This window comes from Canis aureus, chromosome 18 (assembly GCF_053574225.1).
Source record: "Canis aureus isolate CA01 chromosome 18, VMU_Caureus_v.1.0, whole genome shotgun sequence".
NCBI classification, from domain to species: Eukaryota; Metazoa; Chordata; class Mammalia; order Carnivora; family Canidae; genus Canis; species Canis aureus.
Window position 1 is genome coordinate 12,719,654 of NC_135628.1, and position 25,889 is coordinate 12,745,542.

Consider the following 25,889-nt stretch of genomic DNA (forward strand, 5'->3'; position numbering starts at 1 on the left):
TTACTCCCTACTTCAGAGCATCTCCATTTCTATCTGTTTTAAAAACTGCCATTCCCACTGAAGACTTAGGAATGAAAAATGGAGGGAAAGGAGTTAGATCACTAGATGGAAAAAGGAAAACTAGTGATGTCCTTGAAGTTTTCAGTTTGACATGTAAAGAAATAGCAGATCAGAGCATACAAGCAAGATGGCATGGCTAGATGGAAAAAGGATCTGTAGGGGTCTCAGTAGCAGGTTTTAAAAACACGGGTTCTTTGCTGTACATGCCTAATATTATGCACTTTCTACTATTACACCAGGTATGTGAATGTGTAAAAGACAATTTCAATAGCTATTCAAAAAATAATGTCCTACAGGGATAATATGGTAGATCTCTTTCTAGACCAAAACTGTCTAGTGGAAATATAATACAAGTTACATATGTAATTTTGATTTTTTTAGTAATCACATTTAAAAAGTAAAAAAAAAAAAAAGCAGGTCTAGAAATGTTAATAATGTATGTATTTAACCCAGCATGCCCAAAATATTTCAACATGCAACTACAAAATTATTAACAAAATATTTATATTCAATCTCTTATGTTGTCTTTGAAATCCAACGTGTAATTTGCAGTTACAGCAAAACTCAATTTGGTTACTAAATTTTCACAGGAAATCTGTTTTTCATAAAATTTACCATTAAAAATGTAGATTCACATACCCAACGTGTTCTGAATGTACATAAAAGTTTTTCAATAACTGAAGTTATCAGTTTTTAAATTTAAATGAGCTAAAATTAAATAAAATTTGTAATTCAATTATGCAATCATACTAGCCACATATTTCAAGGTGTCCATAGCCATATGTGGTTAGTGACTAGTCTATGATAGACAGCACAGTACTGGGCTCCAAAGAACTTTCCTGATACAACAGGCCAGTGACTCCCACCTCATCATCATGTCATGGCACCTGCATCTCTTCTTCATCTCCGTGAAATATCTGGAAGACACTTGCCCTGACAACAGAGAGAGAAACAAAATATTAGTATTCACAAATTTGTTTACTTTTGCCCTTAACCATTGTACATAGAAAACCCAACATGTAGCTAAATCTTGTTTTTTCCATTACTCTGTTTGGCATGGGGAATTAAAAGGTGTGCTATTTTTTTTTTCCAATTGCAGAAAGCAACATTCACCATCTGTGGTATTTTTCTGTCCCTAGATATTGTGCCCCCGCCTCTCACCACACTTTGGACCACCTCCGTCAACTCAGTATGTTCAGGAAACATGGGTTTAGTTTTAATATTAAGCTATGCAAACCTTGATTGAGAGGGTAACTCTGCTGCAAACAGATAATTCTTTATGAAGACAAGTATAAATTGAGGCAAAGGGATGATTTAATTGCTGTCGTCTTATTCAATTCTGCAAATTTTGTTTAGCTAGAAAATATTGACTAAATAGTTCTTACAGTTAATTTGGTCTTAAAATCCTTACCTTCAACATCATATGTTATTCTATTTATCCACTCCCCCAAGGTTTTTTTTTTTTTAATGTAAAACTAATTATGAAAATGTAATCAACGTTTTCAGTAAACTAGATCAAAATCATGCTGTGGAGCTTTCTTAGAGGAATCCAGTCCCAGCCTCCTAGAGATGTCCTGACATTGACAATTGCAGCCAAATCTGCAAATGGAAGGATAGAGCTCAGCTTAAGTTTGGTCCTCTTAAACCTTCAGTTAATAAAGAAGTCTTTTAGAAATCTCACAAAACATTGAGAGAGGGAGAAAAAAAATCCACACAGTGCAATACCATCCCTAATGACAGGGATGCCTTCTGGTCCAACTATACCCATTACCTGCACATTGGACAGAATTCCCAAGGAGAATGCCTTGTGCACTTAAGCACTCAACAAATGCGTTTTGGATTAAGTTGTATGGCTCCTTTGCAACTTCTTTCTTTTCATGGCAGGACTTTATCGTCTTTACTGAGGCAACACTGGCAGACCAAGTAGGTTAAACTATAGGCAGGGTTGAACCTAAGAGCGAGATACTTGCTTTGTGAATCTGCTGGGACTTGGCCACGCCAAGGACTATCATGAGTGGAAAGAAGTGCTGTGGGATTTCAGTGAGCACAGCAACACTGGGAAGTAGCTATATATTACGTAAGTGAAATTAGCATTACGGCAATTGTCTTTGAATGCCACAGGACTTTGAAGTCCACTAATTTGCTAGCTAATTTCAAACAATCTATGATATTCTAGAAATCTAGGGCTAGAAAAGTACTTGTATAGATGAGAGAGCAGTAATCCACAATCTAGGGCCTTGGATTATTGTCTATGGTTTAGCAACTGAATTTTGTAAATCATTTAACCTTTATGCTCCACAGCACATGGGTAGAGTGAAGCTTAGACTTGGTGATTTCCAAAGTCAAGCTTTCAAACAATCTGCTCTCTAAGGCTCGTATTTCACTGATCGCGGCAATCATTCCCACTGTACCTAGATGGAGCCTCAGAATCCATCTTAACACAGCACTAAGTCAGCCACTACCAAGCAATCAGAACTGGCTTACTGCAGAAACTGATTTTTCATCCCTCTCCTATGTCCTTTTCTCAGCTCTGTGCATTGTGCAAGACTTTGAAAAGGAACATACAGGGAATTATCATCAGTATGCAGAGTTTCAGGGATAAGGGAACGTCAGTTCTTTACTCATCCTCTTGCTCAGCTGTTCCATGGAGGTGTTGCCATCTGACAAGGAGGGCTGCAGCCTGGCACTTTGGGAGCTCACTTTTCCTTTCCTTTGAGCTATAAGTGATGAGAGACCTGTCAAGGAGAGCAGTTCACTGGCATCATTCCCAGACCTGGAAGCATAATGAAATAAAGTTTCATTCTGACTTGGTTGGAATTTTTATAGCTGAACATTTGAGATAGCATCTGGGGCAGTTCTAACATCCATTTGCCTGGTGGGAATGAAGCACCCATCAGCTAATGGAACTCAGGCCTTCATGCTGGCAGCCCATACTGACAGACTTACCCTTTGGGCAAATCATTTCTAAGTAGAGCCAGCCAGGCCACAGGTCCTAGCAGCTAAGATGGAGCTCACTCGTGTCTAATGGTTCAACAATGTGAAATATGCATTATAGGAGCTTTATCATCTACAAAGAATGATATCAAAGAAAGAACTGGTCTGAACACCACCAACACTGGTACTAAGCATCGATCTAGACTACTTAATGTTAAGGATTCAACCGAAGGCTTGGGCTCTAGGGATCCTATGTTGGTACTGTCCATTGGCCCTCTCTTCCTGATACCCACACCCTTCCAGCTTTAGAGAACGGAGTGGGTCAGTGGACAAAAGCCCTCACTCTGGATTCTATAAGCCAGGCTCAAACATCTCTGCAAAGTGGGCCCAAGAAGCTCTGCAAAGACCACTTTAAGGATAGATCCCTCTATCCTCCATAAAATTTCTTGAGAGCTAGGTAGATGACTCTCTAAACCCTTTGAACCTTAGCTCTCTCATTTATAAAAATGGAAGTAAAGGTGCACTTCTCGCAAGGCTGTTGGTGAGTGAAAATTAAATTATGGTGTCTGTGTAAGTGATGAGTGAATACATTGTGTAAGAAGAAAATAGTATGATTATGTTCTTGGGTAGAAGCCATTTATTTTTTTGTATCTCAGAGAATGTTTAGCTCAGCTCTTTGGCTGTGTCTCTGGACAGCTGGAGTGCTAGGAGGGCACGTGCCATCTGCTCTCAGATCAGTTTCCTAAATCCTCAGAGACTACCTCAGCCCTCCTAGCACCAGAGGGAAAAAGGACGCTGCCCTTAGAACAAAGAGCTTGGGATAAAGTCCCAGCTTAGCCACTAGTAAGATGTAGGTCTTTGCCGTATTGCCTCTCCAATCTTTACTATCACTTTTCTCATGTATAAAATATAGATAATATCTATCCTATCAGATATATAAAAATATTTAGAGAACAAATTAACATATCCCATGTACTCTGTGGATTGTACTTAAGGTAAAATATAAATAAATATATATTTATATATAAATATATAATAATAGTAATATTACTTCAAATCTAATATCTCTTAACAACTCAGCCTTGTTTATAGAGGAGGAATCACTGGAAACATGTTTTTAGAGCAAGAGTCCCAGAAGCTCCAGGGTAATGATGTATGCGTTCCTGATTTTGGAAGCCAGTCAAGATCAAATGATATTGTGCTTCTTGGCAGATGCCTTGTGGCATTCAGGAAGGCTGTGACCTGTCATAAATAATTGGTCCCTTTTACATTTGTAAGTCAAGATGTTCTTGGTCTCTGCATATGGCCCATAAATCTTTCTGGATTGCCAGGTTTTAACCATCTTGCCCCAACTCTGTCTTTCTTCTTCATGAAGACATAATAAAATTTTGGAAAACATGCATATCTTTGGTTCTTCCATATGGACGTTCCCAACTACTTCTTGATAGCTTTCTTGTCTCCCCCATTCCCCTTAGCTGTGCACTCTACACCCCTGAATTCTATATTCTGTCAAGAAAGGAGAAAGGGTGATGTCTTCCTTTGTTACGTCTGGTTATCTATTTACTATAAACCTGTCACATCCTAGATCTTAAAGAATCCTGGAGTCCTGAAATGGCAAGATAATTCCATCTGGTGACAACTTGAGTGCTCTGGTGGTGGCTTCATAGGGCCCTCATCTGGGCTCAGTGGGCCCTTGGGTGGGGAGGGAAGGATTGCAACATGCAGTTACCTTGTTACAGGTGAAGAAACTGAGTCTCAGAGGAATTAATTGACTTGTTAATATGTCTGTTAACAAGGGAGAGTGCTTACATTTTTCTTGCTCTCTCAATTCAGTCAATAACCACTATTTGCAAAATACTTGCTCTGTATCAGTTCTAGGCCTTGGTATTATCTATGAACATAAATCACCTGTGAGTGTCTATGGCTTAACCTGCAGAAAGGTTTATTTTTCATGCAATCATTAGCCTCAAAGTTGCCCAGAATTTAGAAGCCATGATAACAAAATTCCCAACAAACTAGTTTTTTATAGAAGTTGACCTTTGAAGAGCACAGGTTTGAATCCATTTATAGGTGGATTTTTTTTTGCAGTACAGTACTGTAAGTAGTACAGTACCATCTTCCTTAGATTTTCTTTTTTAAAAAATATTTTATTCATTTATTTGAGAGAGAGAGAGACAGAGATAGCAAGAGAGAGCATGAGCAGGGAGGAGAGGGAGAAGCAGGCTCCCTGCTAAGCAGGGAGTCAGACATGGGGCTTGATCCCAGGACCCTGAGATTATGACCTGAGTCAAAGGCAGACACTTAACTGCTTAACCGACTGAGCCACCTAGGCGCCCTTCCTAATGATTTTCTTAATAACATTTTCTTTTCTCCAACTTGCTTACTGTGAGAATACAGTATATGTAATACATATAACATAGAAAATATGTATTAACTGACTATGTTATCGGTATGACTTCTGGACAACAGTAGGTTATTAGTAGTTAAGTTTGGGTGGGGGAGTCAAAATTATATACAGCTTTTCAAATGTGTTGGTGTGTCTAACCTCCACATTGTCCAGGGGTCAACTGTATTCACTAATTTATTTGTATATTCACTTAAGCATTCATTCTCCTGCCATTTACATAAAGAATAAATATCCACTTCTTAAAAGTTGGGCTTCTGTAAGAGTTCTTTCAAAACAACCTGAAAGTAATTGATAAAAACAAATTGGCCAAGAACTGCCCTTGATTTTTGCCTTTGTTCCCCTCGGTGTGCTACTTTATATGGCCTAGATGGTACAGAGGTAAATGTAAATAATGAAAAATCAGAACCATAAAAGCAAACTCAAGAGCTATCCACTCTCCTACTTTTTGCAGAGCAGTTTAGGAGATGAAACATAGGTGAACCCAAAAATGTTCACTTTACCAAAGGTTTCTGAACTGTTAGAATTGTCAGGGGAGGTAGAATTTGCAACTATGGTGATAGAGAACTGTTGTAATTCCATGTCACCCGCTTAGAGGTCTGAGTAGCAGTGGGTGGGGAAATCTCGTAGCCCTCTGAGCACTGTAGTAACTATGCAGTAATCAAACCAACAGTGTGTGGCGCTCTCTCTCCCATCCCTGGTGTAGTTGTACAGGCTCCCTCCCAGTCACTGGCTTCAAGGCCAGATCAATGTCAGAAACACTTGCCTGATGCTTATAAAAACTGTGCCTTCGTTGTGCTAGGCACTTTATATATGAAGAGGTCCTTTTAATGGTATTTTCCAAGCTGTTTTTTTTTTTAAATTCTTCTCTCTTTTTTTTTTTTAAGATTTTATTTATTTATTCATGAGAGACACAGAGAAAGAGGCAGAGACACAGGCAGAGGGAGAAGCAGGCTGCCTGAGGGGAGCCAGATGTGGGACTCGGATCCTGGGATCCCGGGATCACACCTTGAGCTGAAGGCAGATGCTTAAACACTGAGCCACCCAGGCATCCCTGATTATTATTATTATTATTAATGTGGCTGTTATTTTAAAATTACTGCATACAGTGGTCTGTCAAGATACAGTTTTTTCCCCTGGTTTTATTGAGAAATAATTGACATACATCACTGTAAGTTTAAGGAGTACAGCGTGATGGTTTGATTTAAACATGTGCAATCATTACCACAGTGGGTTCGGCTAACATCCATCTTCTCACATAGATACAATAAAAAGAAAAGAAAAAAATTCTTCTTGGATGAGAACACTTAGGATGTACGTTCATAACTTTGCTGTAAACTACACAGCGGTGCTAACTATAGTCATTAGTTGTACATCACGACCCTAGTACTCACCTATCTTTTAACTGGCAGTTTGTACCTTGTGAGCACACTCCTTCTCCCCACCCTCTACCTCTGGCAACCATTAATCTGTCTCTTTTTTTATAAGTTTGGTATTTTGTTGGTGTGGTTGGTTGGTTTAGATTCCACATATAAGTGAGATCATACGGTATTTGTCTCTGTCTGACTTAGCATCATGCCTGCAAGGTCCATCCATGTTATCACAAATGATAGAATTTCCTTGGTCTTTTTTTATGGCTCAATAATATTCATTGCATATATATATATATATATATATATATATGCGATGAAAATGTATGTATATATAGGAGATGTATATACATGGATATGTGTGTGTGTATATATATATATATATATATATACACACACACACACACACTACACCATCGTAGGATACAGATTTTTATCAAAGAGTGCATCCCCCAATACTCAAAGGACAGAGGGCGAGATTCAGGGAGGCTTTAGTGCCCATTCTCGGTCTCTGTCCTTTTTCCTAATACATTTCATTGCAGCGTTAAGAGCAATCTTTAAAGGCATTATATACCCTTTTTACAGGTAAGGAAACAGATGCCGAGAGTTAGCTTATTATCCTTCCTGTAAGTGGTAGAGTGAGATTCAAATTCAGGTGTGTCTGATTCCCAAGCCTGTGTTCCTCTTACTGACATCTAATACCTCCATTTCAGCCCCACCACTTATACCCTGATTTATAACTAATGCATTAGAAAAGTAGACTTCAGTCTGGGGTGCTCATTCCCCTGAAGAGTGGGAAGACTTTTCAAGGGGAAGTCAGGCATGGCTAGTTTTAAAGTGATCCATTTCCACATTCTCAGTTTCCACCTGTACCTCAAAACGGACCATCTTGAGAGGGCTCTTGGGACCCTCCCAGCGGCCTGCTCCCTCTTGACAAAAGAAAGGCCTCCTCTCACCTCCATCGGATCTCACAATGGTGTGTGGCCCAATGTGTGGAAGCCTTCTCTAGAGCCACACAGAGGCATGTGACAGATCCTTTAAGTAAAGATCCATAAATGCGTTCCCATCTTAATAAGAAATGGAGTCCCGATGAAATCTTTCTCTTCAGTTTAATAATCACCAACATTGTAATGTATTTATTTCAATTACTTCATATTAAAATTGTACTGTTATACTCAATGAAGAAGAATATTTTTAGGGATCCCTGGGTGGCGCAGCGGTTTAGCGCCTGCCTTTGGCCCAGGGCGCGATCCTGGAGACCCGGGATCGAATCCCACGTCAGGCTCCCTGCATGGAGCCTGCTTCTCCCTCTGCCTATGTCTCTGCCTCTCTCTCTCTCTCTCTGTGTGACTATCATAAATAAATAAAAATTTTTTTTAAAAAAGAATATTTTTATTATAGCCTCCTGTTCACAGAAAATGTATTTTAAATGAGATTTTAGTGTGTATGTGTGTGTATATATATATATATATATATATATATATGTATGTATACCAAGAGACGTATAATAGTATGATTAACAGTTGACTTTGAAGCATAGAATTCTATCATGCTAAAATTCTGTATGAGTAGAATTGAGGTAGAATGGGAACAATGGGAAGTAGAATGGGAATTTGAGTTCTAAGGCAGGATGGCAAACAATGACCCATGAGCCAAATCCAGCCCACTGCCTATTCTTGTATACAAAGTTTGCTGGGACACCAGCCATGCCTATTCATCTATGTGCTGTTTATGACTGCTTTCGTGCTACAGTGGCATTGTTGAGTAGCTATGACAGAGACTGCTTGGAAAGCCTAAAATAGTGTTTGGCCTTTACAGAGAAAGTTTGCAGACCTGTTATTAAAGGAGAAAAATGATGTAAAATTTCCAACTATTAAAAAAGAGCTTATTCATATATTTTTAAATGAGTAATTATGGGTATAAAAACCCTATTGAATATATATCCAAGGATATGTTTTAAAATGTGATGTAACCGTTTTATTTTTTATTTTTATATCAATATTATAATATGCCGAAAATTATATTCTTTGCAAGTATTCCAAATGTGATAAAAAAATTTCAGCCATCAATTTAAAAATGTGCACGTTGAAGGTATACATAGATTTTTTTTTTTTTTCAAATTAGGGAGGAGACCACTGCCTTTGAAGACAGGATCAGGGATGTGACTTTCCACAGTTTAAGGCCATCCTATGATGGATGGGGAGCTTGCCTTTTTCATGGAGCAAATTGAGCCCCATGTGACTACCTCAGCCCTCACTCAAGCTGTTCCCCCACAGCCTTGATGGGTAGCTGACGTCAATGTTCTCTAACAGGGCAATGTCAAAGAGTGGCCTTAAATGTCTGGGTTCAGTCTTACAGATCAGAAAATTCCTTCACAAGCTCCTACTTTGGCCCTTCTATTGGCCAGCTGGGGGAAGAAAGAACAGCAGTGCCCTTCCAAGAGGTAGAAGGTTGGGCTTTTTAGGACGTCCCTGCAGAACTGATGGGAGCCTGTGCTGCCTCTGGCCGCACTGTTGGTGGATTGCACCCCACAAATGGATGTTGACACCTGACTTGATACATGTTTAGGATTGAATTCTTTCTTTCTCCAAAACTGAGATGCTGGTCAATATTTCAGAATATGACCTTGTTTGGAGATAGGGTCTTTGTAAAGGTAGTCAAGTTAAAATGAAGTCCTTAGAATAAGCTCTAATCTGCTTGTGTCCCAATAGAAAGGAGAAATTCAGGCACAGAGATAGACATGCCTTGAGATAAGACATTGAAAAAACACAGGGCCACTTACAAGACAAGGAGAGAGGCCTGGGACAAATCCCCCCCTCACAGCCCTCAAGAGGAACCAACCCTCCTGATACCTTGTATTCAGACATTCAGACTACTGACCTCCAACATGAGAAGGCAATAAGTCTCTGTTGTTTAAGCCACCCAGTCTGTGGTACTTTGTACTTTCTGACCAAAGCCCTAACAAATAAATACAGTGTGCTGAAAAGCACAGATTCTTTTTTTTTTTTAAGATTGTATTTATTTATTCATGAAAGACACAGATAGAGAAAGGCAGAGATGTAGGCAGAGGGAGAAACAGGCTCTAGGCAGGAAGCCTGATGTGGGACTCGATCCTGAGACCGCAGATCACACCCTGAGCCAGGGGCAGGTGCTCAACCCCTGAGCCACCCAGGCGTCCCAGCACAGGTTCTTTTAATGAACTTTCCAAAGCCCAGTGACTTTTATGTTTAGCTGTGTTCTGAAATTACTACATGACATAGCCCATCAGAGCACAAGTTATCAGAATGAATCTAAAGACAGAGAACTGGACCCAGGGAGACTTTGATCCTGACCTTTCCTTCCCCCTAGAGCAGTTAATATCAAAAACTCTGGAGCCAGAGCCCTTGGGTTTAAATTTTACTAGCCATATGACTTTGGGGCTTGAATGGCCTCACTTATTAAATTGAAGAGTAACAGCACCTGCCTTGTTAGGTTATGGCAAGGACCAACTGAGTTCAGATGTAAAACCCAGTGCTTGGCACATAGTAAATGTTCAACAATGAAATGTTCATTGTATTATTGAGGAACCAAAAAGAAGAAACTCTGCCTAAGGCCACCTCAGACCTGTGAGTCACCTAGCAAAGTACTACACACATGTCCCTTGAAATTCTGTAAGATTTGTTTGTGAAATTACCATATAAATGTTAGAAAGACTTTAAATCTAGCGTTGTCTTTTCTCTTGTTGTATCCTGTCTTATTCTAGCAAAGCCTAATATTTGAGAATAGCTGGCATGCCTTATTAATCCTTAAAAAAGTATCTGCTCCAGCACCAGTTGGCAGTTAGATTTCATCAGTCACTTGAGATTATGGATTAACTCACTGATCTTTTTACCCTTCGAGCTAATTAGCCTTTGGACAAATACAGCTAGTCACAGAAGCCAAACACAGCTGACCAAACACATTTCAAAGAGTAAATTTGGTGGGTAAATAATGCCCAGCTTAGATCTCTCAGTGATATTGCTTTTCTGAGTTACTGGAATCTCCATGATCTTTCCTTCCCAGCTAGCATTGGAAGTGAGGTATTTACAAGGCTTATAAGCAAAAGGGACAATGTGACTAATAAACCAGCTATCTCCTCCCTACTTAACTCTCCCTCACCCCCATTTAAGATAATTCTTTCTCTGATGTTCTCTAATAACTGCCTCAGTTTGACTTGAAATGATTGCAACATATCCTTTGGGATACTTGTTTAACAGACAAGGGAAACTTTCCTAGATCCCCATCTGAAATATAATTTTACTCAACTTAATTTAATTACCACTAACTGCCAAGACTTTCTCACACCTCCATAAAGCACTTTAAACAGTTCATGTCTCACCTTGGTGCTAAGGCCCGTTAAGTACTTGGAGATAATTATCGCATTCTCTTAGACGATGCTTGGTGAAATTCAATATTTTTAGACCTTCCGTTCTTTGCTAAAGAAGGCCTCTCTCCAGGTAGTCTTTTTTAAGCTCCCTTTAGTTGAAATTATTCTCATATTGTAAGAGCCACAGCCTCACCAGTGAGTTGTAGGAAGTTGCAGGAGGAATCTCTGCCTGGGGCCAGCCAGTCCCTTGGTAATAGCAACTGGAATGCTATGCCCATCCCGGTGTACAGCTCTATTGGGCGGGCTCCTGGTTTCTCCTCTGATGTTTCCTTGCACGAGCAACCTTACACTGTGCATCCACATCTTCTGAGTGGCCACTGCTTCTTTCTGACCCCAAAGAGCAGAGTTCTAGAGGAAGAAGGATTCTAGATTGAATGACAGCTCTGACATTGCACAAGCACATACCTACTCATTTGGGTTTGGTTTTTGTTCATGTAGCCAAGAAAACAGGAAATGGTTTAGCTCTTATTTCAGAAGAGTAGAAGTGTGGTTGTTTTGCACTGTCATCAATATTCATTGATAAAAAACATTTGTCACGTGAATAGTAAGCGCCTAGCACTGTGTTTTGGTAAATCAGAGGAATCCAAAGAGAATATGATCTAGACTTTGGTCTCAAAGATCTTAGAAAACAGGGAAAAGCTTACAAGATAGGAAATCATATTGAACAGTGTTACCTAGTTAATAACAGAATTGTAAGCTTCAAGTGAAATAAATCCTAGGCCACTATTCTGTAACTAGTTCATTTGAAAAAATATCCCATGGTGAAGAGCACCATATGTTACACTTGCGTGGGCTTTCCCAAACCAAGATATCGTGTCTGATACCAAGTGGCATCTGTCTAAATGAATTATGATAATACGAGTTTATTATACAGAATGAACTGTATATGTATCTGACAAGGAAAAATGACCAAGAAATATTTCTCAGTGAACAAAGAAAGCAGTAGGATAATATACAGCATATGACCCATGGGGTGTGTGTGTGTGTGTGTGTGTGTGCACGCGCGCACACTCACACATGTCTATGTTTTGGGAGTATGAATAGATTTGTATGTGTTTGCATATATATAGGAAAATGAATAAGAAATGAATAAGGCAGTGGATAACTCTAGAAAATGAGGCTGGGGAACCCAGAAAAGGATTTTTATTGTTTTTTAAAGATTTTATTTATTTATTCATGAGAGACACAGAGAGAGAGAGAGAGAATGAGAGAGAGAGAGGAGCAGAGACACAGGCAGAGGGAGAAGCAGGCTCCATGCAGGGAGCCCAAGGTGGGACTCGATCCCAGGTCTCCATGATCAGGCCCTGGGCTGAAGGCGGCACTAAATCGCTGAGCCACCCAGGCTGCCCAGGACTTTTATTTTTAATATGATATTTTTCTATACATATTTTAGTATAAATTTTATACTTATGTTTATTTTATTTTAAACATCAAAATTGATTCTTTAAAAATATAAATCTTGATAAAATAATGATAAAAAATAAAATGCCATGAAATACTATCAATATAATAGGAAAGTGTGTATATCCTTGACTTTAATTATTGGAGAAATACAATTTAGAGTTTGTTTTGGAAATGTTTAAAGCAGTGATTCTCATCCTTTGGTGATTTTTACCTGTTGATTCTATTAAAACTGAAAAAAACCCAGTCCCAACTTTATAAACCAGAATTGCAAGTGAGTCTTAGTTATGTGTATTTAAAAACATGCACACACCCCACCACCACCAACTTCCTCAGGTGGTTCTGATGTGTGCCAGGTGAAAGCATAGGGCCAGAGCAGAAATGGAAGATGACAAAAACTATCCACTGTGACCATGAACATATGAGGTGAGACCTGTGAAGAGATAAAGATCTTAAATTGGATTGAAACACGATATAGATCATGTTTTACTCACCAAACAATTATTCAAGGAAATGATAGAAAAAAATATTTAAAGGGAAAAATTCAGCACACAAATAAGAAAAACATAGGAATGGCAATATGGACATCAGAGAAGAAATTAAGCCAAAAAGCTTTAGCTGGCAAGAAGAATCATTTCATAGAGGAAACATCCAAACTGATTTACAAATAGAGTAGTCATAAATCTTTTTTCAGAACATATCAATATCATCAAAATGAAAAGGAAAAACTAGAAATAAAAAGAGAAATGGACAAAAATACAGCTTTGAGAAAACATCATTGCATTATTGTTATATTTCAAATATAACACATAGAACACCTTATAATTAATAAGCATTAACCAATAGGTACATGTTGAGTTGGTATCTTCCACTGGAAGTATACCTTCTTTTCTAAGGATCCATGAAACTTTTTAAAAATATCTCACTTACATGGCCAAAAGTCTTTAATACATTCCTAAAGCCACTGGCTTTTCAGTAACTACTGAATCAAAACAGAAAGCAAAACTTATGCTAGAGGCTATTTAGAAAACAATGACCATGAAAAGGTGATATGAGAAAGCTTACACAATACAGCCAAAGTCCTCAAATGGAAGAGCCCTAAAAATCATTCTTTTTAAAATTATTATTTTTATAAAAAGAATGAAAATACGTGAACCAAAGATTTAACTCAAATTAGAAAATAAAAGAGCAAAGAAGGCAAGAGGAAAGATATAATAAAGATAATAAACTAGAAAACAGAGAACTAATAGAATCTTAAATAAATCCAAGAACTCCTTTTTTTTAAAGATTTTATTTGACGCAGAGAGAGAAAGAGAGAGAGCACAAGCAGAGGGAGCAGGAAAGAGAGGGAGCCTAATGCAGGGCTGGGATCATGGACCTTGGGATCATGACCTGAGCCAAAGGCAGATGCTTAACTGACTGACCCGCCCAGGTGCCTCCCAAGAACTCCTTCTATTAATGAATAGCCAGTGACAATTTTGTCAAAGAAAATACAGAGGAAATGTGAATTAACAAATTTATAATTGAAAATGATACTGAAACAGGCATGGAGGTAGCTAAAACATCGTTAATGAGTTCAATGGGTGGCAATATGCAACATACTGGGTAAAGCTCAGTTAGTTTGCACACACACACACACACACACAAGTGAAATAATTATAGGCCATTAAGTATGCATGTATTTGAGGCAAAATATACAAATTGCCAGCAGAGCAAATTCTGTTGCTTCGTTGGTTGAAACATGTATTTGTGTGATCTTCCTGAAAATGGCAATGTGTATCAAGAACTTAAAAATTTATATGATCCTTGACCCTCTTATTCCAAATCAAGTAGTTTATCAAAAGGAAATCAGAAATGTGGAAAGATACTCTTTGATAGGAGACAGAGTTTAAGAAGACTAATGTCATGGGAGTGTGCTGATGATATTACCATTTGGGTGGGAAAATACAAAAATAGAATGATTTGATCTAGGAAAAAGCATGTAATTATGAATTGAAATGATTCTGGACTGCACCACAATGTTAACACTCATTTTTGGGGTGTAGGGATTACAAGTGATCTTTATCGTCTCCTCCGTGTTTTGGGGGTGTCTTCCAAACATTCCTCAGTGAGGAATGCGGTCTTTTGTAACTAGACCATAAAATTATGAAAGTAACTGGAGAAATTTTAATATAAAATAATAGAAAAACATTTAACCAGGAAAGCACAAACAAAAAGCATGACGTGCATATAGCCTATCAAGACTGAGAATGCTGCAAAACCCTCTGGTGTTCACTGAGTAGTTTGTATACTTCCCGTTCCCTTGAAGGGGGTACAGAGGAGAGGTGAAGGGAGAAGGTACTAGTGAGGACATGTTCTTCTCCAAACCTGAGGTCTTTGGTGTTACCAGTGATCCTCAGGGTGCGGTTGGCACCCTCCCTCCCTCCCTTTACCAGAAACATAAAGTTTGGTCAACACTCCCCCTAGTGGCAACTTAACAAATCTCCTAAAGTTACTTCGCCAAGAGCCAGGGGCTGAAAACGGATGCCAGTGTCAGTTCATCGAGGCACTTAATGGCACATATTGCCGGACTCCATCTCAAGTGTGTGGCTCAGACATATGTATTCCTTCTTTAACAAGCAGCCCAGTGATTAAAATCTTCAAGTGTGGAAACTATTGACCTAGATTATACATCCCTGAATGTTACAGAAAACAGAGGCAGCATGAGAAGAAATTCTTGTAAATCTAATTTAGTATTAATTTCCAAAGAAGAAGAGAGGCCAGACGCATTTGTATTAATTTCCTCTAGTGAATCCTTGGGAGAACGCTAGCTGCTACTTTTATTCCTTAGGCTATCTATAAATATATGGGAGTATAAGTTAGAGACAAGTGAGTTATACCTGGCCATTGTTGCCTTATTATTCTCCATTCGTATTTCTAAACATCCTCCACACCTTAGATTTTCTTTCCAGGTTCTAGACAGCCAGCCCATTTGGAACAGCTCGCCGATTTAATCAACATGCTGCTTATCATGTTTTCCAGATGGTTAATGGGTCTCTTAAATAAAACTGGCCCTAATTCTAACTAGAGTTTCTATTCTGGTCCCTTTTGTAGAATAATTTGTCTCATGGCCAAAGTTTCCTTTCATTATTTCTCTGTAGTCTTCGGTGATCCCTTTTTACCACTTCTTTGTTCAAAACTGTCAAATGGCACATTCATTCAATTCACTAACGTTAATCCTACATGCAGGAAAGAGGAGACTGTTCATATTAATATCAACACGCTACCCAAATCATTTATCATTTACATCTAAAGTTTTAGAGACTAGGTCTCTCATCATTATCGATTGAGAGAAGAAAGAGCCTTCTTGTGGACCTGCAGACCGGTAGTTCCCATTGCTACTTCTGCCTTGAGAAAGAGTGTTCTTGTCATCTGAAACAGCAAGACTGGGGGGAGCAATGGGTATGGATCGAGTTTTCGGGAGTCCTACTTGAAAGACCTGTGGTCTTAATATTCAGTGCTACACAAAGGATTCCAAATATAAATAACCTTTGAGCTGACCAGATCAGATTGAGGTCTGATTCCCACTTCACAAACGGTTTCCAAGGCCTACAGTTAGGTTGTATAAAAGTGACATTAAAACTCACATTGGCGGAATGCCGTTATGGCATGACTTCCACAATAATGAACGTCTGGAAGTAGGCAAGATAATGTAAGATTTGAATGAGGTTGTATCCTGAAAGGAAGGCAGCCAGAGGTCCCGAGATTTAATGGAGGTGCTGCAGGAAAAAAAAAAAAAAATATATATATATATATATGACTCTATTACACCAAGCACTTTCCTCTTTTTCTTTCTATTGCCTGCCTGGGATGATTTTGCAGAGTTTAAAAATAAATGAGCTGTATTCATTTTTCCTTCAGAGCTTTGCTTTGAAGGCATTCTATACGGGGGAGAAAGAAAGAAAGAAAAACTAACACTGGCAATATAGGGGGGATCGAAACATGCAAATGTGAGCATTCTCTCCAGCAGTATCTGTTTAATAGCTCAGGACTCCTTATGTGGGGAGATATGCCTGGTTCCAATTAAGGTCACATCATACAGGCAAATGTGAGCTTCAAAGAGGTGCTAATGATCTACTAGGTAATGCAGAGGAAATGCTGTTTTTTGAATGGGCTTCGGCAGCATTTAAGCCTTCCGCCTGTCATCTGTACACTGTACACAGTGCCTGGGATTAGGTTTCTTAGAGCAACTCGATTGCAATTTTCAGTGCTAACTAGAGGCCAGGATTCTTTTGCAGGCCTATCATTTGTGTTGATCACTGCTTTTCACATTTTATTTTAGCCGCAGAACCTTAGTTTCAACAGAGTGGACCCTTACCTATAAAGCACATGAAAGTACAACTCTATGAAGGAAATCAGGTTGCACATCTCAGAGATTATCCACCCCCACTGCCCTCCCCCACTCCCCCACCCCCGAGCTTTTCTTTCAGTGCCTCCCCCACGTCTCTCCATGACAGAGCTTGAAAATAGTCTTCTGGGAGAAAGAACAAGATTTCTTCTCTATAACCCAGAGGGGGAAATGCCTTTAATTGTTCATTCATTGTTTGACGGGACAAGTATTTCTTCAGTACCCTCTTCTAGGCACCGTGGATGGAGCAGTGAATAAGGAAGACCAAGAGCCTGCTCTGGGGGAGGCAGTGGGGGTGAGCTAGCTGGGCAGCCAGGGACATGTTGGGTGCTATGAAGAAAATAGAGATGGAGGTGCAAGGAGACAGGGGTTCTAGTGAGGAGGCTAAAGGGAAGAAGGGTGTGGTCTGTCCAAGAAACCAGGGTGTTGAGGGTGAGTGGCCATAGTCAGAGCTTGGGGGTGTTTTAGGCAACAAAAGCTCCTGAAATCTCTGAAGCAGGGGTATTGAGGCACACTGGATGTCACCACCAGGATATGGGGGTGTTAGCGGCTGTGGCAAGCTCCTTCCTGGAGTATCTAGTAGGCCATGATGGAAATTCCCTAGTTTGCTTTTTATTTTAAATTCATTTTCAATCATGGTTTAATTGTTTATCATTAAACTATTTGTGATTAAGCTCTTTATGTTTTTTAAAAATTTATTAATTTTTAGAGAAGAGAGAGAAGTGAGAGCATGCATGGGGGGAGGAGCAAAGGGAGAGAGAGAAAAAGAATCTTGTGCAGACTCCCCAACTCTGTGCCAAACGCAGAGCCTGATGCAGGACTCGATCTCACAACCCTGAGATCAGGACCTGAGCCGAAATCAAGAGTCAGTGCTCAACTAACTGAGCCACCCAAGCGCCCCTAAGCTCTTTATATTTTTATTTCCCTGACTTCCAAATGGGCTTTGAGGTAATTCACATACATGATGCTTAAACACCAGTCCATTCAAATAAAAGCTCAAAACCATGTGGCAGGTGAATGAAGTAATAGTGAGATTGAGCAGGAAAAATGTAGTTCTATGTTCCATCAGAGCCAGGGTTTAAAAAAGAAAATGAAAGAAGAAAATGATGGCTTCTGTAATTCTGATTAGTTAAAGAAAAAAAAGGAAGACTATCCATTCTTAAGGGAAGAAACTTCTAAAATAAATTCTAAACGTAATGTGTTCCGTTGGGCCTTATATAAGAAACATTAATAATTCCCTTTATGAATGTTGAATACCTAATGCATGCAAATTGTTGACACTCTAGGGAATATAAACCTTAATCAAACATAAATTCTACCTTCCAGGAGCTTGCAGTTTAATGCAGTATATAACAGATGTTACAAATAACTCTACTACAAGGCAGGAGATATAAATATTAGTTTTCAGAGTACCTAGAAACAGGAATAATAGGTGTCACAGTAAAGCATGACTCTGGAAGCATTTCAGGGTTAAAGGAAAGAGCTAAAGTGGCCAGACAAGTTTATAGCTTTCCCACAATCCAAGGATTTCCCGCACAGTGCCCTGGGGCAGGGCGGCAGGCCCAGTTCTTGAGGCTGTCTTCCTCTGCTCTCTCATTTCACACCCAGGAGCTCGTCCTCATACAGTTCAGGGGTGACTCTTTGTCATGGGCCTGGGAGGCAGGTCTTCTGCTTCGCTCATTTAGAGACATCATACTTTGGATATTAGTTGTGTAGGTGATAAATTGGCTTTGTTATGAAAATTGAATTAAGCTGTAAGCATCATTAAAGAAAAAAATGCCTCTAATCCATCTATCCAGAGAAATACTTTGTTGATATTCTGGTCCATGTCTTCTCAGACATTTTTTTCTATGAATGTGGATGAGGAGAGAATCACACCATCTAAATGATTCTGTGACTCCCTTTCCTTACTTAAACTTCAAGACATACAGTCAGTGATAGCCTTATTAATTGCCACATGGCACTCTGGTGTATAATTGTATCATAAGTCACCTAACCAATTTTCTAGAGTTGACACTTAAGTTGTCCCCGGTTTTTCACCACTAGAACCAATACTGGGATGCACATTCTTTAAAATACATTTTCCCACACTTTTCCAATCTTCTGTAGTACTTTTCTAGACATGGAGAGAACAGTGATTTTTGGTAACTGTTCTAGTTCTAACTTATCCACATAAATACCCAAAGTTTTGCTTCAGACTTTTTTGTTCATTGGCTCTAACTACAAACAATGCTAAGCTGTCCTTTCTACAGAAGGAAGGGGGCCTTCACAGCACCAAAGAGGCCCCTGAATTTTAGATTCTCATTTGTGTCTCCTTTCTTCCCATTTCAACCTCGCTAATTGCTCTAAATCAATAACTTAAGCCAGAGCATGGAAAGCATTCAATAAGTCATCAAATTCCTTAAGTTCTGCCTCCTGAAAAGTGTCCTGAATCTGTTTTCCACCCTCCTCTGGCTCAGGCCATGACCACTGACCCGGGATCTCTATAGAATTTCCTACATACTCTTCCCTTCTTGGGTTTGGTTCACCCTTTAATCCATATTTCATACTTTATTTTATTATAAATATGATGAGGCCAATGCTCTGTCTCAAACTTTGCAATGACCCCATATTGCTTTCTAGATAAAATTCAAACCCTATGGCTTAGCATACAGGCCTCTATTTCTGGATCGAGTCACCTGGGCCAAATCCTAAGAATCTATATATTTTAAACTTCCCTTGTGATTTCAGTGGCCCTTCACGACTCCCAAGGTGGGCTCTTAGGAAGCACTGGTCTGTTTGGAACCTATTCTAGAGCAGAAGCCAGCTACAGCTAGAAATTTCTCTTCGCCAGAGCTTAAAATGGTCCAGCACACTGTGATTATTTTAGGAAAAAATTCAAAAGCATTTCACCAAAGAGCAGCATGTTTGCAAGTGTAGATTATAAAATCATTTCCATTTAGGAATCCTAATTTAATTAAGTGACAATTTTTAAGATATGAAAGCTTTTCCTGCTGAGTCAGGATTTTCTACTATCGGCTAATGCAAAGCAGGTAGTTGAAATTAAAGACTGGCTCCAGAGACTACTCCGTGCTTGGCTGCATCAAGTTCAGAGCATCAAGTATTGTTCTGTGGGACAGAGGGGCAGGAGGGTATTTTGTTAAAAACCTACTAAAGCACTGTGTTAAACTTTTTTTTTTTCAATTAAGACATTCAAATGTTGGGTTCCTTAGAAAAATACTTTAAAGCCATTTGATTCTTTGTATTTCTTATAGGAAAGAATATTCATCTGGTCAAATTGTTAAAAAAGAAAAAAAGATTTTTGAGAAGTCCTCTTGGGATTAATGGTGCAGTTTTTAAAGAAAAATTACATTTGTGAAACTGAAGACAGTACTACAATAATAGTTTATTTGATCTCATCTCTTGCTAATCCTTAAGGACTTTAGTGGACTAAAATCTCTAATTTTATAGCAGATAATGTGAACACCCATTATTATATAGTCACTAATATCATTAATAGTACCCCTGAAAGATACAGAGTTGGATTTAAAACAATTTTGGTTACTTTTCCTTCTCTGTCCTCCACTAAAATGTAATTTTTAAAGCCAGAGTCTTTCTCTGTCTTGTTCACACTGTGTCCCCAGCCCCTGGTTCATGGTAGGCATGGGGTAAATATCTGCTGAGTTATGACTGCATGCCATACAACAGAGATTTTGTGTAGCGTCCTCCTCTGAGGACATATAAGAGGAGAGAGAAAGTGGATTCTCAGCCTGAAGGAAGCTTATTATAGTGGAAAATAACTTTTATTTAAATCCAACAGATTTATCAAATTATTATCATGCTATGTACATTGCAGGGTGAATCTAATAAGAAATCTGTTTGTCTTCTTTCATATCTATCCTACCTTATCACCCGTGTTGCACATTATCGATACATATATTCCAAAATTGTTATCAATGTGTATATTATTTATATATGTATGTGGTGGGGGCAACTCACAGCACATTTCATTGTCTCTAGATAGGTCAAGAGTTTAAAAAATCGTTTTCAAAACCATAGGCAAGAAATAGCAGGAGACACTAAGCTAGATGATCTATATCAGTGTTATTCAAAATGCTGGTCAGTGAGTTATTTGTAACTAATCTGCAGCAGGATGAGGATCTTATGCTAAATTGCAATTCAATTATGTCATTAAGCACACAGTTTAGTTCAGATCATATCCTTTTCCTGGGATGACTTTCTCAATGAAGGAAGCAGGGCATTGACACACATTCTCATATAAGCTCCTTACTTTGTTCTGGACTGGACTAAGACAGTTCACTTGCACTACTCTATAACCATGCTTTGAGTAGCACTGTTCTCCATCAATGTCTCACCTACTTCAAAAAAATCTCTAAGCTGCTTTTTAAAAGCATCATTTTTCAGTTAGATGGTTATTTCTTCTATCATTAATTATATAATAATAATAGAAATCAAGCAATTAATGATTCAGACAGATAATGTTATGTCAAGTAGTAACAATGTCATGGAAAAATATTAAACAATGGTAAAGAGTTAGAGAAGGATAGAGGATTTTTTTTGGTCAGAGTGCTCATGGATGGGTCCTGTGAGGAGGAGACCCTGGAGCTGTGATTGCTCATGGATGGGCCCTGTGAGGAGGGGACCCTGGAGCTGTGAGTGCTCATGGATGGGTCCTGTGAGGAGGGGACCCTGGAGCTGTGAGTGATGGGCCCTGTGAGGAGGAGACTCTGGGGCTGTGAGTGTTCATGGATGGGTCCTGTGAGGCAGAGACCCTGGAGCTGTGAGTGTTCATGGATGGGCCCTGTGAGGAGGGGACCCTGAAGCTGTGAGTGTTCATGGATGGGCCCTGTGAGGAGAAGACCCTGAAGCTGTGAGTGCTCATAGATGGGCCCTGTGAAGAGGAGACTCTAGCTGTGGGTGCTCATGGATGGGGCCTGTGAGTTGTGAAGAGACCCTGGAGTTGTGAAGAGGAAGTTATATAATGATAACTGGGGAAGAGCACTTCAGGAAGACAGAAGAGTAAGCTCAAAGGGCTTGAGACGGAAACAAGTTTGCTGTGTTTCAAAACCACAGGGCAGTATGCCTGAAGGGTAATGAACAAGGAGGAGAGTGGTAGTGGACTGCATCCAGGAGCCAGCCGGGTGTCAGCCTTGGTAGGCCATGGTTAGCACCTTGGCTTTCATTTTGAGTGAGACAGGGAACCATTGGAGGGTTGTGAGCACAGGAGCAGCATGGTATGACAGGCTTTAAAGGATCACTGTGCCTGCTGGGGAGTAAGGGTGAAATGAAACAGATGAGAAAGTTGTTGCTTGCTGTTAGGTCAGATTAGGGCTGACTGGTGGCTTAGACGAAGGCCAAAGGGTTGAACTTGGTAAAGGCGGTCATGTTCTGAATTTGGGGGTTTTTCCACTAGAGTGTTATTGAATGCTGCTGCAAGTGTATACGAAATAATTACCCTTGTGAAATAGAAATGTATGAATATCCAGTGAGGTGGATGTTAAGGACTGACAAAAGCAGAAGTTTATAGAGTATGGTGCATGTGATGGGGATAAGCTGGTGCACAGGCTTCAAGTTCATTTCTCCTTTGAATATTCACTGGTCCATGAAAAGTGGTTTAGAAAACCATCCAAAGATTCATTTACCACAAAAAGGAGCACACTTTCTGAGGTCTGAAGGGATTGGTACTTGAAGATACTCCAGTCAGCAGGGGGTCTTGTGGAGCATTCTGTAGATGGGATTGTTTCAAATCTGCAGCTGCCTGGGAACCCTTCAGGAGGTTGAGCCCGCTTCCAGTCGGAGCTGGTGAACCACTTTCTTCATGGTGCTCATGAGAGCCAGGCAGATTACTCGGTGCATAGATGGATCTAGTTGGGTCCACAGAGCAGGGCAGCACAGCCCTGAATTTGTTTTAAAGGCAGAGCCGATAGGATATGCAGACTGGATATGGTAGATTGGGTGTGGGATGGGAAAGAATGAGTGAAGTCAAGGATGATTCTGGGTTTTGATGGCACCATTTACAGAGATGAGGAACATGTGCGAGGAAGAGACTGAGGCAAGGGAAGAAGAGTTGAGTTTGAGCCTGTTGGATGTGAGATGTCTGACAGACTTAAAAGTGCAGGTGTGGAGAGAGCACTGCAATATATGCATCTGAGGCCAAGGAAGAGATAGAATTTGAGAGTGGTCCACACATATAAAGTCCTAGATCAGACCACCCCGGGGGAGTAAGTGGAAATAGAAAAGAAGTTCAAAGAAAATCTAGAGGGAAGGAAGAGGAGAAAAACTCAGCAAAGGAGACTAAGAAAGAAATAGAGGTGGGTGGGGGGGAGTAGAAAGTATGCAAACAACAACAAAAAGATAATACGGTGAATACCGAGAAAAGAAAGACTTTCTTATAAGGAGACAATAATCACCTGTTTCAAAAGCTATTGTAAAATGAAGACTGTAAATTATCAGATTGGTCCTAATGGAGGTCACTGGTGCCCATGATTAGAGCAGTTTCAGCTCATTCACTGCCCCATTAAAGAAGTTCTCCTGTGGTTGCTTTTAGTTTCTTAGTGTAATGAGAATCAAAGTTATCTGATGAAAACTGAGGAGGTAGGATTTGGGGCCGCAGAGGTTTGCTAATGGAGGAGAAGCTGTGAAGAGTGGATCAACTAGGGAAATGCAGTAAGAGTGGCCAAACAGAACTAAGAACTCATTTGTTAAAGTTTAAGATGAGCACCACTGAATGCTTTTCTCCAGACCTGTTCAGATGGGTGGAGGCAGAGAACAGGATTTAAGGAAGATCAGTATTTGGCTAGGCAAACATAAGGCAGGGAAGAGGTTCTAGGGATTTGAGAGTCAATGTAAGGGAGTGATGCAATCACAGCAAAGGGTGACTCCGGGGAATATAATGGTTGAGATCATTGATTGAGGGGACCATGGAACTAAGAGGCTAGAGGTTTGGTGGATCATCTGTGAGGATATTGAAATTACTGAGAATGATAACAGAATGGTGGCAAGGAGAAAGGAAGGTAAGAAAATCTTTCATATATTGTGGACATGACCAGGAGGAGAGCAAATAACATAAGGAGAGATAGTACTACTACAGTCGGATGGCAGGCAACTCAAAGGAGCTGACTGGGTGGGGCTTAGGCAGTAGGAAAACAAATGGTCTGGAAGCAGCAAGAAGGAGCAGGAAGGAGCCTATCCAATCTCCAAAATCAGGAGTACCAAGTGTCGGATGCAAAACTAGAAAAGAATGCAAGAGAAACAATCTCCTAGGAAGTCAGCCAGACTTTTAACAGGGCAAGAAAGATAAACAAGTGCTTGGAGAAGATACAGGAGAATGTATGTATACTGATGACAGACCCTGGGTTGCAGAGGACACAGTAGACAGGTTTGGAGATGGAGGCAGGGGTGGTCAGAAATTCAGGCGTTTTACGACATAAGCAGAGCCTTTGGGAATATAGATCTGTGAGAGTCTAGGTGATGGAGGATGAGCTGGCTTCCTGGGAGTGAGTTCATGACTGAGGCCTATAGGAATAAGAGGCGTGATGGGCTGATTCTTGTGGAGTCTTAGAAAAAGTGGGATACTAAGTACTAAAATTAGTTACTTGTTGCACCTGGTCTCTTTGGTGGTTCTTCTGGCGAAGTGGAAGATCTGGAGGAGGGAGAGTGGAAATTGCACCAGAAGGCCAGGGCGTTCTTGCTTGAGGACTCCTTGGCTGCCAAGGAGAATAGTCTATCAGGGACTGCAGAGCTCTAGGGATTTTTCCTTAATCCTGTCAAGGACACAGCTCAAGGTTTCCAGAAAGCATACTCCTTCAACTGTCCATTACCTTCTCTAGATTGGAAAATTGTCACTTAGTGATGAGGTCTTTGAATGTATTTCAGAACTACTAGGTTGGCTGAATGCTTCAACAAATACTGTTTTCATGGAGCGCACTTCAAATTTACATTGCAAGAGAGTCGATGCTATTCCTCTCCACAGAAACAAGGCTGACAGCACCTAAATAGCTTTGGCTATCTCTTGGGGGAGATCACAGTTGGTGGGAAATCGACTACATTACCAGGGAACATAACTTGGAAATGATACTTTTCTTTGCTCACCACTAGGCATTTTGGTCTTAGGAAATTCAGATTACTCAAGAGGTAATTAATGTGTAAGGGCAGTGGGGACTTGCTTCAACAAATGATTTCTTGCCATTTTTCCTGCATTATAATCAAATCTATAGACTGCTTATTATTTACCTATTATAAGTTCAGCTTTCTTGCTTTCCAAAGTAGTCATTGAAAAATTGCCCAACTGATGGTTTTTATGTAGGCAAAACATATTCTTGATGGTAGTCATTCCAAAAACTGCTATAAAGCTTTGTCACTACAGGCTGTCTCAAGATGGCCTCACTTGGTAGTCTAATTAGTTTTCTTGTACGCCTGGGTGCATTTCTGAGCCGTAAAATGAAACCCATTGGATAAAGTGACCTTTTTTTCCTACATGCAATCTAGCTGATTTCAGAATTGTCCTTTACGAACATATAATACATTGATTGATCTGATGGCATTTGGGTCTAAAATTACTTCTTGGATATAGAAGAGAACATGACCTTGTTTTAAAAGTTTCTGGCTTAATTATTTTCTTTAACAAAAAAAAAAAAAAAGAAAGAAAGAAAGAAAAAGCATATTCAAGAATTTGAAGTGAATTATAGATTTTTACTTTGACCTGTTCCTGAATCAAAATGTTTATAGCCTTAAGGACACTCTAGACAAGAAAAGGTTTTTCAGAAAGGGAATAGATATTGGGAGAGATAAATTTGAATCAGGCACCTATTTACGTGTCAAGTCCTAAGAGGGAGATATAAAAATGAAAAAGGGATCTCATCTTAAGTGTCGAATGGTCTAGCAGTGGAGACAGACACATAAACCAATAACTCTTGAGTTCCATTAAAC

The 25,889-nt window shown here is 39.7% G+C and overlaps 1 protein-coding gene across 6 annotated transcripts in view; it reads left to right on the plus strand.

Annotated features, from left to right (window-relative positions):
• ELMO1 (engulfment and cell motility 1) overlaps window positions 1-25,889 on the plus strand; it is a 525,893-nt gene that overhangs the window by 394,868 nt on the left and 105,136 nt on the right. The gene's annotated exons all lie outside the window — the stretch shown is intronic.